Source organism: Moschus berezovskii, chromosome 28 (assembly GCF_049115385.1).
Source record: "Moschus berezovskii isolate FMDL1 chromosome 28, NW_MosBer_1.0, whole genome shotgun sequence".
NCBI classification, from domain to species: domain Eukaryota; kingdom Metazoa; phylum Chordata; class Mammalia; order Artiodactyla; family Moschidae; genus Moschus; species Moschus berezovskii.
In genome coordinates this window covers 20,383,566-20,396,058 of record NC_142487.1, presented here as the reverse complement: position 1 = coordinate 20,396,058, position 12,493 = coordinate 20,383,566, and positions in this window count along the sequence as shown.

Sequence of the window (12,493 nt, the reverse complement as noted above, 5' to 3'; positions counted from 1 at the left end):
TTATGTTTCAAATGCATAGACTTTTTAAGACTTGACAACTATTCTATTGAACTATAGTTGATTTACAGTATTTTGTTAGTTTCTGCTGTAACAGCAAAGTGATTCAGATATATATATATATAATATATATATTCTTTTCATATGTTTTTCCATTATGGTTTGTCATATGATGTTGAATACAGTTCCCTGTGCTATACAGTAGACACTTGCTTTATCTACTCTTTTATAGCATGTTCCGTCCATACATTTTTATCTCCCTCATCACTGTCACTTTAGTCCAGAAATACATCCTCACCCACAGGGACCACGGCAGAAACTCCCTGAATAATCTCCCATCATCAGTTTCTCTCCGTTTTCACTTTCCTTTCACTGAGATGTCAGCGTTATGTTTCTAAAAGATGGGTTCTCATTACTTACATGCTTCAGACCTCTCTAAGATCTGACTTCTCTTGGGGGCTCAGAAAGCTCTCCAGGCTGAGGTTGGTCCCAGTTTGGACTTTTTCATGTATAACTTTTGCTCCCGTATAGTTTATAAACACTTTATGCTCCACAATGATCTCCTTTATGCTCTGAACAGACTGCTCTCTTTCTTCAGTACAAAAATTCTTGGACACCTTATACACCTTTCATGTTCGATAAATCCTCCCATGCCCAGCCGAAAAGCCCTTCCTTCTTTCTAGCCTCTGTACCCTATTCCTTTCTTGATTTGGATGAGCACTACCTACTTTTGTTGCTACTCCATAAGCTTCTAAAGAGCAGGAACCAGGTTTTAATTACTTCTGAATTCCCCAAAGTAATATTTGTTGTAGCATATCTATAGCAGTGACTGGTAATAAATGCAACAATGAGTTGGAAAGAATTAAATCAAGATTTCTCAGAATGGGGCTCTGTCTGGATGTGTGTTATCCTGCTGGAATGACAGTATTACCGAATTAGAGATTTAAAAACACAGCTATCTTATAATTTAGATTAGACTTAGTTGATCAAAACACTTCAGAGGAACCTTAGGTTGATAACGTGGATTTCAGACACATAAAAAATATAGTCTAAGAGACCAGTGGTAAATTCATCTGATCATGTGAAAAGTGTTCACATAGCTAAAGAAAATAAACTAAAAAGAAAAAAAAAACTGATGGTGAAAATTCATTAATAGGCTATGAAAACTCGAATATCAAACTTTAAGAGCACTTTAGCATTCTGAAAAGCAGCAAATGTGTCTTTAAAACTTCAAAGGGTCATGTAAACTGGTAAAAAGAAGACCAGCTTCAAATTCACAAATACCCTGGTGTGAATCCCAGTGTTGTCAATTACCAGTTGGGTGTTTGTGAGGCTTTATTTAACCTGTCTGATTCTCAGTTTCTCCACTGAAAAATAGAGATAGTAACACCTTCCAGAGGAGTTGATGATTAGATTAAATGAACTAGTGTGTATAAAACTCTGAGCACAATGCCAAATGCTTATCAGGCATTCAATAAACGAGCCTTTTATTGATGGGCCACAGGTAAGAATCAGCCACTCGTTGTGTCCTAAAAATATGTATGAAAATTGTGAAAAGGCATGGCAATGTTTGGATAACAGAATGAGAGGACCAAAAAGAGAACAGGAAATGGTGATAATAGCAGGAAGAAACTGGACAAAAGTATTCATCTATTTGCAGAATTTGCCATTCTAAATCATGAAAATTCTACAGACAGATTATTTCAAAGATTATCTATTGCTTCTACTATGCTTATATGTGTAGCTTTACTAACCACTGCGTTAAGTCCCCATTGTTGAATGACATGCTTTGCATCCCCAAATTTTTTCCAGGGGTTAAAGAAAATGTAGTTGGATTAATAACATACCTGCTGATTGAAGAACAAGAGCCCTTTGTTAGTTTGCTTGTCTGGTGCTTTATATCAGTGAAATAAAAATTTTTTTAAATTATAATTAATTATCACAGATTTCTCTATCTCCCACGAAAAGGCTAGTACCAAGTTTATACTCTATAATAGTTTGGTAACAATAATGCTAATGATGACAATAATAATTTACATCGGGAAACAGCTCAATTAAAAGCACATTTGATAAAATCATCCATTAAACTCTCAAAAACAGGTGTGCAATTTACTGTTGTTGGGCTTCAATCCTCCATATTAAAACACATATCTCCTCTGAGTCAAGGGCATCTCCTGTTGATTCTTCCTGAGTCCATTCTTTCTTTGTGTATTGTAAAGTTGAATTTTCCTTAATTATGATAAACACCCCTGTTGTATTTTCACTTTGCCAACAAAGGTCCATATGGTCAAAACTGGTTTTCCCAGTAGTCATGTACAGATGTGAGAGCTGGATCATAAAGAACGCTGAGCACCGAAGTGATGTTTCCAAACTGTAGTGTTGGAAAAGACTCTTGAGAGTCCCATGGACTGCAAGGAGATCAAACCAGTAAGTCTTAAGGAAACTAACCCTGAATATTCATTGTAAGGACTGATGAAAACTACAGCTCCAATACTCTGGCCACCTGATGCAAAAGGTCGACTCACTGGAAAAGACTCTGATGCAGAGAAAGATTGAAGGAAGGAGGAGAAGGGGGCAACAGAGAATGAGATGGTTGGATGGTACCATTAAATCAGTGGACATGAGTCTGAGCAAACTCTGGGAAATATTGAAAGACAAGGAAGCCTGGCATGCTGCAGTCCATGGGGTCACAAAGAGTCAGACATGACTTAATGACTGACTAACAATGATAATCACCTTTGTTATATTTTCAGCTAATCTTACTATGGCGAGAAAACAGAAATGTATTTTTTTTCCTCCTTTTCCTGTACTGACACTTTCTCTGAAATCACATAAAACAGTCAAAGAATAGGTCTGCAGAAAGTGGTTGAATTAAACACAATTCTGCTCACCATGCAGCCATGAAGCAGGACACCGGTGGATATTTGCAGAGAAAGAAATTAGCTGATAAATATGCAGCGAAGCAATTTTGGTGGATATAGAACAAAGAGGAAGAGGATGTGGAGAGAAAGGATGAAAGAGAAATGCAAGCAGATTTTTAAAAGAGAGTGATAAAGGACCCTAGTATTCAAAATGCCTGGCCAAGGGGAACGGAGATGTGGGCAAAGTAGCCCAGACAACTGGGTCCTCGAGACATGACTTGGATGAACAAGAGCTGGTTTGGTGGAGCCTGTGCCTCCAGGTTCAATATCAGAGAGGAATCATGCTACTTTGTGTGAGGTAATACTTTGAGTGCTACAGGAGATGTGAAAAATAGTGCTAATTTCTAGGAGGGATAAATGGAACTGACCTATGAAAGGATGAGGGAAAACGGAGTGATCCTGCTGTGATATAAGCAGCTACTATGGGAACTAACGAGTAAGCGCAAACAGCGTTCCTGACAAGAGGAACCAGGCCCAGGGCAGGGCATTTCAGCACCAAAGTGGATTTCACTTCAAAATCTGCAGCCACACATCCTGCGGCTCCCCGTGAAGCGCTGCTGAGGACTCGGACTCAGGGCCTCCACCAGGTAAAGCCAACACTTTACTTTAGCAGTTGTTTGAATGTGAACTTTACCTTTCTTTCTTCCTCCCTGCTAACTTCTCTCTCTCTCCTTCCACCCGCCTCCCTCTCTGCCGCCCTCCTTCTCGCCCTTCCTCTGCTTCTTCCTTTCTCTCTTCCTCTCTCTTCCGCTCTTTCTCCCTTTTCCTTTCCTCCCTCTCTCCTTCCACCCCCTCTCGCTGTCTTCCTTTTTTCCTCCCTTTCTTTCTTTCTCTAAAAAACTAACGTCCTCAATAATGAACAGAAAGTAAATAGGGAGAAACAACCCTGGACACAGTATGCAAGAAAGGGCTATACTGACCTCAAGGGCACGAGCCGAGCTGAGTTCTCATCCTGCATTTGTCACTAGGCAGCTGTGTGACCTTGGACAAATCACTGCAGCTCTTTCGACTTTAACTGCCTCAATTAGAATGAGGAGGTGAAATTTTTTTAGATCAACTCTAATTGCTCTTGCAGTTGTAAGTACTTAGGGAAAAGGGAAGAACTTAGATCTGGATAACAGCACCAACTGCATTATTAACTTACTATATGAGCTTGAACACACTTTTTGTAATTTCTGAACCCAGTTTCCCTAATCCTTAGAACGTGAATAAAAATAGCACCTGCAGCATGTGATTGCTGTCAAGATGAAGTGAGATGACTCATGTCAAAAACTGATGGTGCCTGGCATATAGTAAGTGGTCAATAAACCTCAATTAATATTCCTAACCCTAATGACCTCTTTTGTTGCTGTGGTCAGGGCTAGTTCTTCATCTACAAATTCAGTTTCTCTAAAAGCAGAGAAGTAATGCTATATTCCAAAAGTCATTTAAAAATATAAAATAGCACAAGAACCAAGCTATTTACAGATCTCTATCCATTCACATCTTGGTAACACAGACCTTCTAAGGAGACTAAATAAAACAGATCATCAAAGATTTCCTTTTCAGAATTATCAGTGGATGTTAGACATTGTCAAGTTTATTAAACAGATATCTGCCTTGTGGATTTTTTGTTGATGGTTGCTGGTGTGGTTATTGATTTATTTGGAAAGCTATTCACTTTCCTTTGGGGATTTAATTCCTGGAAAACAGACTCCTTCATCAGGAAAACTGATCCTTTTGCTGCTCATCAGTCCTCACTTCAGTCTAAATATGCTTTCTGCATCTATTGGGCCCTTCGGCCATGCTGTGTCTAAGTTTACAAATGGGGAAAGGAAGATTGTCAAAGACCTCAACTGGGATGCAGCTTTCACTCAAGCTGTCAAGTTGAAGTAAGTTAAACAAGTAAGTGAAAAAAAAAATATTCTGGCAGAAGAGCAAGCTTTAGAAGGAAGCTGGGTTCTCTCTTTTCGTTCTCCTTTCAGGGAAAGAGTGAGGTTTGCAAGATGGGCTGGAGAACATGGCTTCTTACCAACACCATGGCATGTAAATGCTATGGTCAAGATGACACAAGCTGCTCTGTGAAAGCTTGTGTGCTTAAAGTGTGCTTTAAAACCACACTTTAAATTCAAATCTTAGTCCCAGATCTCTCAAGTGAATCTGAGAAATAGAACTGAGTGCTTCTGTGTGAGTATTAAACCATTTAATAAAAGAGCTCCACTAAGATAATAAGTGTGAGATCTTTAGCTCAATACCTAGGGTAACAGTTGATACTGGAGGAAAAGGAAACTGCATGGTGATGGAGAACACTGAACTTTAATCACTACACTGTATGTGCACAGGCCACAAATATTTATTAAACTGCAAGGAGATCAAACAAGTCATCTTAAAGGAAATCAATCCTGAATATTCACTGGAAGTACGCATGCTGAAGCTGAAGCTCCAATACTTTGGCCACCTAATGCAAAGAGCTGACTCATTGAAAAAGACCCTGATGCTGGGAAAGATTGAGGGCAGGAGGAGAAGGGGATAACAGAGGACAAGATGGGTGGATGGCATCACCGACTCGATGGACATGAGTTTGAGCAAGCTCCGGGAGATTGAGGGACAGGGAGGCCTGGCGTGCTGCAGTCCATGGGGTCGCAAAGAGTCGGACACGACTGAGTGACTGAACAACAGAAGTTCATCAACCTACATAAAGGGGCTCAGAACAAGAACCTACTGAACTCTCACATCCTGAACCCTACAGACAGGAAGGACAAGAAACAAGTCTTGGAGGAGAAAGGGTCCTCTAAGACAAGAAGAACATTCTTGCCATTCATAGCAGTACCAGAGGGTTATTTTTAACTCACAATGTATTACTGTCTTTATAAAGTTATCTTATTTTTATAGGTTAAAAAAGAAAGTCTCAATTTAAGCATGCTCAAGAAACATGTTTCAGTCCCAAAATACATTTCGCTTTAACTTCCTGCTGTGCATTATGTTTTTTTTTCCCTTTAAAAGAAGCTCTTGCTCATCAGTGCTATAAACTACAACAGCTGAAGACAGGTTTCAGAGGTTTGATTTGAAAACAATCCATGGAACATATGTATGAACAGAAACTAATTGTCATTTTTTCAATCTAGAATTTCTTCTCTCATTCCCTCTGTCCACAGACAAAATGGATTTCTTCTCTTTTTTTCCTTATTTCAAAAATGTGAAACAGAAAGAGCCCTGCAAACTTCATCCGAGCCATTTTATCTCTGTGTTCACACCCTGTGGGTTTAAAGGTCTGGATAGATGCACTCTCTATATAGGCAGGAGGAGCCAGGCATACATACAAAGCATAAACCATGTCCAAATGCTCTGTGACTCAGGGCTCAGATCTACCCGTATTCCTTCCTGTCTGTCCGAGTCCAGGCTTAACGCCCATCACCCTATGGGGAGTCCCAGGTATCCCAGTCTGAAGACATCTCTCCATCTGATGGGCTCTCCCAGCACTGAGTTTCAGCACTGCTGTGCACACAGCCCTGATGCCTTGTAAAGGCCATCTGGGCATGTTTCTACTTTTTATCATGAAGAATTGTTGACCCCTTATAGGCAGGACTGTATCACTCATCCCCCCACCTCCACTTTCCGCATAGGATCTCACACAGAGTTGGCATGTGGTACGTATAACATATATATTTCCTAATAGAACAAGTGAAGGAATGAATCCAGGTGACCTGAAGAAGGGAGTTATAGAATCAAGATAAACTTTTACTTTTCTGACTCAGTTTGTTAATAAATTAATGTCAATAGGAAGCTCACCCTTTTGGCTCAACTCTGTCCTACCTAACCCACAACGTAAGGACCTATTACCACCTGGGAAGCACTCCTGACAGTGGCTAAGAAGAGAACTATAAAGCAGTCTGGCCTGGAACTGGCTGTTGACTGACTCCTCAAGCTCGTGTCTCCTGTATCTGCTCGCTTCCCTGGACTCCTCTGGGTCCTCCTCACATATTTCACTCTACGGGATATCCACACACATTACTTTGCCAACCAAGGTCCGTCTAGTCAAGGCTATGGTTTTTCCCGTGGTCATGTATGGATGTGAGAGTTGGACTGTGAAGAAAGCTGATTGCCGAAGAATTGATGCTTTTGAACTGTGGTGCTGGAGAAGACTCTTGAGAGTCCCTTGGAATGCATGGAGATCCAACTAGTCCATGCTAAAGGAGATCAATCCTGGGTGTTCATTGGAAGGACTGATGCTAAAGCTGAAACTCCAATACTTTGGCCACCTCATGCGACGAGTTGACTCACTGGAAAAGACTCTGATGCTGGGAGGGATTGGGGGCAGGAGGAGAAGGGGACGACAAAGAATGAGATGGCTGGATGGCATCACCGACTCGATGGACTTGAGTTTGAGTGAACTCCGGGAGTTGGTGATGGACAGGGAGGCCTGGCGTGCTGTGATTCATGGGGTTGCAAGGAGTCGGACACGACTGAGCGACTGAACTGAACTGAACTGAACTAGGTATTAACTCATCCCTCTGCCTATCTTCTACCCAGGCCCCAGCTGTTCTTCTCCATTTGCACACAGCACTTGTCTGGACTATGCATCTGGTAAGAATCTCTGTGCCATCCTATGCGGGCAATCTGACCAGAACACTCATTTCAGGCTGAACATCTATCGCTACTGCAGGACTATTCACAGCCTTCCCAAGCACCATCTTCCAGATGAAGTGTGAAGAGGAAGTCAGAGAGCAAAGGGGACGGTCGCCACTCTGGGTCATTTCTGGACATCCAAACCAACGTGACCGAGGAGACAGTTCTGATTTATTATCAAGGAGAGAATTTCCAACAACAGGCAGACTGTCTCTACATATTAGGACATTATCACAAGACTCTGCATCATTTCAAGAAAATACACGAAGATATTGCCAGCTGTCATGCTGTGACCTTTTTTTCTCAGATTAGCCAATCATCACTTAGGTAGACCTCAGGGAGATGATAGCAAATATTTGTTTGTCATTTGGGTCAGTCTATACATTCATTCAGTCAGTCTCTCTTAGTTTTATTTCTTACTTCCTTTTCACCTTGCAAAGAAAAATGAAGATGAAAGTAAGGGTGTCATAAATATGTTGATGAAGGTTTTTCCATTTTGCTGTTTTCCAAAGTTTTCTGTAATTAAAAAAAAATTGTGGTAAGACAAATTTGTTAAGATTTGGTGGGGAGAAGATATTTCAGAATGGTCTGGGACACTCGGCCCTACCATGGATGGCAGAGTCTCATGGGACACCCTTGGGTCCCTGGACAATCAGGGGTTAGTGTGAGGTCAGGACAAGAAGTTGGTGGGGTAGAGCATGGAGCAAGAGAAAGGAGCACCGCAAGGTTAAACAGAAAACCTGAGCACTCTGTTGATCTCCCTCTCCTGTTCTTGGCAAACACACGCGATCATCAATCCGGGGGATTCATCAAGAATGCTTCTTCTGCCAGAACTACTCAGTAACTCTTCAAGGCAAATTCAACAAAGCCCCAACTGCCAAGACCCACTGATTCCCTTCCCTCTGTCAAGGTTGTTCCAGGGAAACTCAGTGGATGCCATGCTCTGTGCCAAAAAAGACACCAGCCCTCAAGACAAAACACAAAAATCTTACAAGGCTGAGCTGGAGGCAGCAGCCCTGTGGCTGGTAGTTGGGGCCAGGATTACAACAAAGGGAACGATGGCCCTGGGACTCTGCGAAGCTCCCCTGCTCTCACATTTAGGGAGGGAGAGCTGCAAGAATGACTCTTCAGGGTTTGTTATGAACAGAGAGGAAACCCGCCCCACACCTCCCGCACTCCCCCCAGCCCCCATGCGCATCCCCAACATGACCACCGCTCATCGTCAGCCCATTTCCCCACTGTGTGCATCCAGGCACTTGGAATACTCTACTGCACTGTTCCTCAGGGGAATGTCTGCTTTCTCCCTTTCTCTCTAATAGGGGATCTGCTTCAGCATTTAAATTGAAAAAAAAAAACAAAAACAGGTAGCTCACAAGAACATGGAATTTACCATACACAAACAGTATTGTTTGAATACCTATTACATTTTTTCCTCTTAGATCACATCATAGCACTAACATCAGAGGCCTCTGCCTTGGCCTGTAGAGAGTCACTGATCAAAACACGACTTGGTAAGTGTGGCAACATCAGGATCCTGAGCTCTGGGCTTGCAAGTCTGCAGCACTGACTATGAATTGATCTCAATCAGAGTCTTTAAGTGCATCATCCTTATTCCACTTAAACCAGATTTCAACTCTCTCCCTCCTTACCCAATCTTCTTCAAGCCTAATCTGTATCCACTTTGTCTTGGCATGCTGAGCCTCACCTTTAGGGAATCACTGATATTTTGCTTTTCAAATGCAGGCAAGTATAACACTGCCATGGTGAAACATATATTCACCGAATATTAGCTCTGAGTATGGGGGAAATTACAAATATTGAGTACTAAGAGCTAAACAGTTTTCAAGTTATATTTAATCCTTACAACAACCTTGGAAAATAGCTCTTCTTAGCTCCATTTTCCAAATGAGCAAATGGGGATTCAGATGGTTGTCAAAGGGCATACAAACAGGAAACTGCTAGAGTGAGATTCCAACTTCAAAGTTCATGGCATTCTCCATTAAGCAATGGGGACTTTCCCTAAACATCTTCATTTAGGCCTTTTATCCCATCAAGAATGCTCTTACTTCTTCCCTGAGTAAAGTCCTTCACATCTTTCAAACTGACTCTGAATGCTATGACTGCTTCAAGCTCAAATTCCTCTTGGTTTCTCCTGAATTCCTACTGAAGCACTTTCTGGTCCAATCATTTCTTATGTCCTATCTCTGACCCTATCTGGGTCATTGACTATCATGCATTCATCTGATGATCTATAAATGAGAGATTCAAACTTGGGGAACCTTTAAGATTCACCCAGAGAGGTGGTCCAACATTTCAAGGTACATGGTCAGACCTGGGGGTGGGCACTCTTAACAAGCAGCTTGGTATTCTAATGCAGTGGGACCACAGACCACACTTCAAGAAATGCTCATCTAGATCCGTAACTGTTTAAGAATAAGGATGCTGTTGCCTGCTTGGCACTGTTATCTGGGCCTCGCTCGGTGCTCTGTTTTTCATGACTCCTACCTCTAGACCACGCTGCCCGATCTAGCTGACATCTTCCTCCTGATGCTTTGGATCAGCCTCCTGCCCTCACTAACTGGACCCAAACCAGGACCTGCCTCGTGCTTCAGGCATCATCACTCCATTTGGAAATGGCCTCCCAGATAACTGTCCATAAAGTTTCTCCTTGTTCTACTCAGCCAAACAACCTTTGCCCTTTGTAAGCCAAGTGAGGAGCCACCCAGCCTGCTCCGGCCCCAGAGACAGGACTTGTACTGGTGTAATCATCTCTACCATTTCTGCCTGCAGCAGGCATTCCAGGATTTATTATTTTATTCGTTTTATTTATGAGACCTAAGGACTCCCACAAGGTGCAAATGGAGAAAAACTACTTTCCCAGGAGACAGGGGCCTTTTCATACTTTCTAAGTAACGAATGGCAGACGAAATTAAAGTTTTTTCTAAGTAACGAATTTAGGGTTTTTCTCTTCTTCCTTCACTTTGTAGGGTTATGATTGCTAATTCGAGGAGTACTTAATAAATAAATGACGTAGACTTGGACAAGTGTGCTCAGCTGCTGACCATTTATTTGTTTTTAAACGACCTGGGACAAGTGGACCAAAGAACAGCATCTAACCTTTTGGGCTTGTTCATAATTTCCATTGAGTCCTGCCCCAAGGCCACAGAAGCACAGCCCAGAATTAAGGTCACCTCCAAAGCTGACTGACCTCCTCTGTTCAGTTCAGTTCAGTCGCTCAGTCGTGTCCGACTCTCCGCAACCCCATGAATCACAGCACGCCAGGCTTCCCTGTCCATCACCATCTCCCGGAGTTCACTCAAACTCATGTCCACAGAGTCGGTGATGCCATCCAGCCATCTCATTCTCTGTCATCCCCTTCTCCTCCCACCCCCAAACTTTCCCAGCATCAGAGTCTTTTCCAGTGAGTCAACTCGTCGCATGAGGTGGCCAAAGTATTGCAGTTTCAGCTTTAGCATCAGTCCTTCCAATGAACACCCAGGATTGATCTCCTTTAGAATGGACTGGTTGGATCTCCTTGCAGTCCAAGGGACCCTCAAGAGTCTTCTCCAACACCACAGTTCAAAAGCATCGATTCTTCGGCGATCAGCTTGACCTCCTCTGTACCAACTGCTAACTCCCCACCACCACCCATCATCACCAACAGGCTTCCTGAATCCAAATTAGGCAAAGATGCCAACTCCGGTAGTCACCCCACCGTGTCCGAACCAATCACCTAGGCAGCCTTCTAGCAGTAATGTTCTTTATCTTGAGGCTATAAAAACTGGCTACTTAACCAGTGAAAACTGTTGACTCTCAGGACGTCAGCGCGCTGCACTCACAGTGCCCGCGGTACCTCTGCTCTTCGTTCCTCATAAACTCACTCCCTTCCGAAACGCTCTGGGTCTGGAAATTCTCTTCCAACCGGTACTCAAACTGCCTCAACAATTTCCTTCATCGGTTTCCTGGGGTCCTGTAAAATCTGGAAGGGAAGAGCTGAGGATAGAAGATGCAGACAAGGATGCTTCTTTTCATGCCAGAGTCTCCATTTCAGAGAGCTGACCCCACTCCGCTGGTGCGATTCTATCTCCCAAGGTGGCCGGAGGATACAAGGTCCCTAAACACTTCTCTCCTGAAGTTCTCAGTCCTCTCTCCCTCTGCGTTCCCTCAAGCTCGTGCACTCACCAGTGTGCCTTGCGCTGTTACCATTTCCAAGGACATCCCTCCCTCCAGACCACAAACTCTGTGATGGCCAGGAGCCTGCCACCTTCACCTTGGCACACCCCATGATGCTGGCACTGTGTCCTGCATATGGTACATGCCCGTACTTGTGTGTCAAATGGAAATTAGCATCAGTTTGCTGATCATCCTCTCCCTTGAAGCCCAGAACACATCACAGTAGATGGATGCTTTCCAGAGTATCTCACCACTCCTAAAATCAGAGGCAGTGTGCCACAGTGAAATTCAACTTCCTCAAGCCATCACATATTATAATTGGGAACAGCCAGGCACCTTATGCTTCTTTATGCCAGATTTTTTTTTCATATATTTGAAAAAATTGATGAAAAGGTTATGAAGGGTCCAGATGGCTTGTTACAGGGCTGTAAACAACGTGACACATCATCGAATGTATAAAAATATGGCATTTTTAAACTTAGACAATGATGATGGAAAAACCACAGCAATCCTGGCAAAGTCAGACAAAGCATTTGGGGAAGCCCTTGTCAGTCTTTTAGCATATGTAGAATGTAGATGCACAGATTTTATTTCTCTCCCCACACTTCTGAAACCGCATTTGTAATTCATTGCTTAGAACTAACAAAAAGACTAATTTCTTGGTATATAATCCTCAGCAATCACAGAAACATGCCAACTAGTTTCCCGTCTCTTGCAGCTCAAGATTTTGTTAGAGAGAAGCATAAACCAATTAAATGTCAGGAACAATTAACTTCTGCATTTTTCACGCAACACAG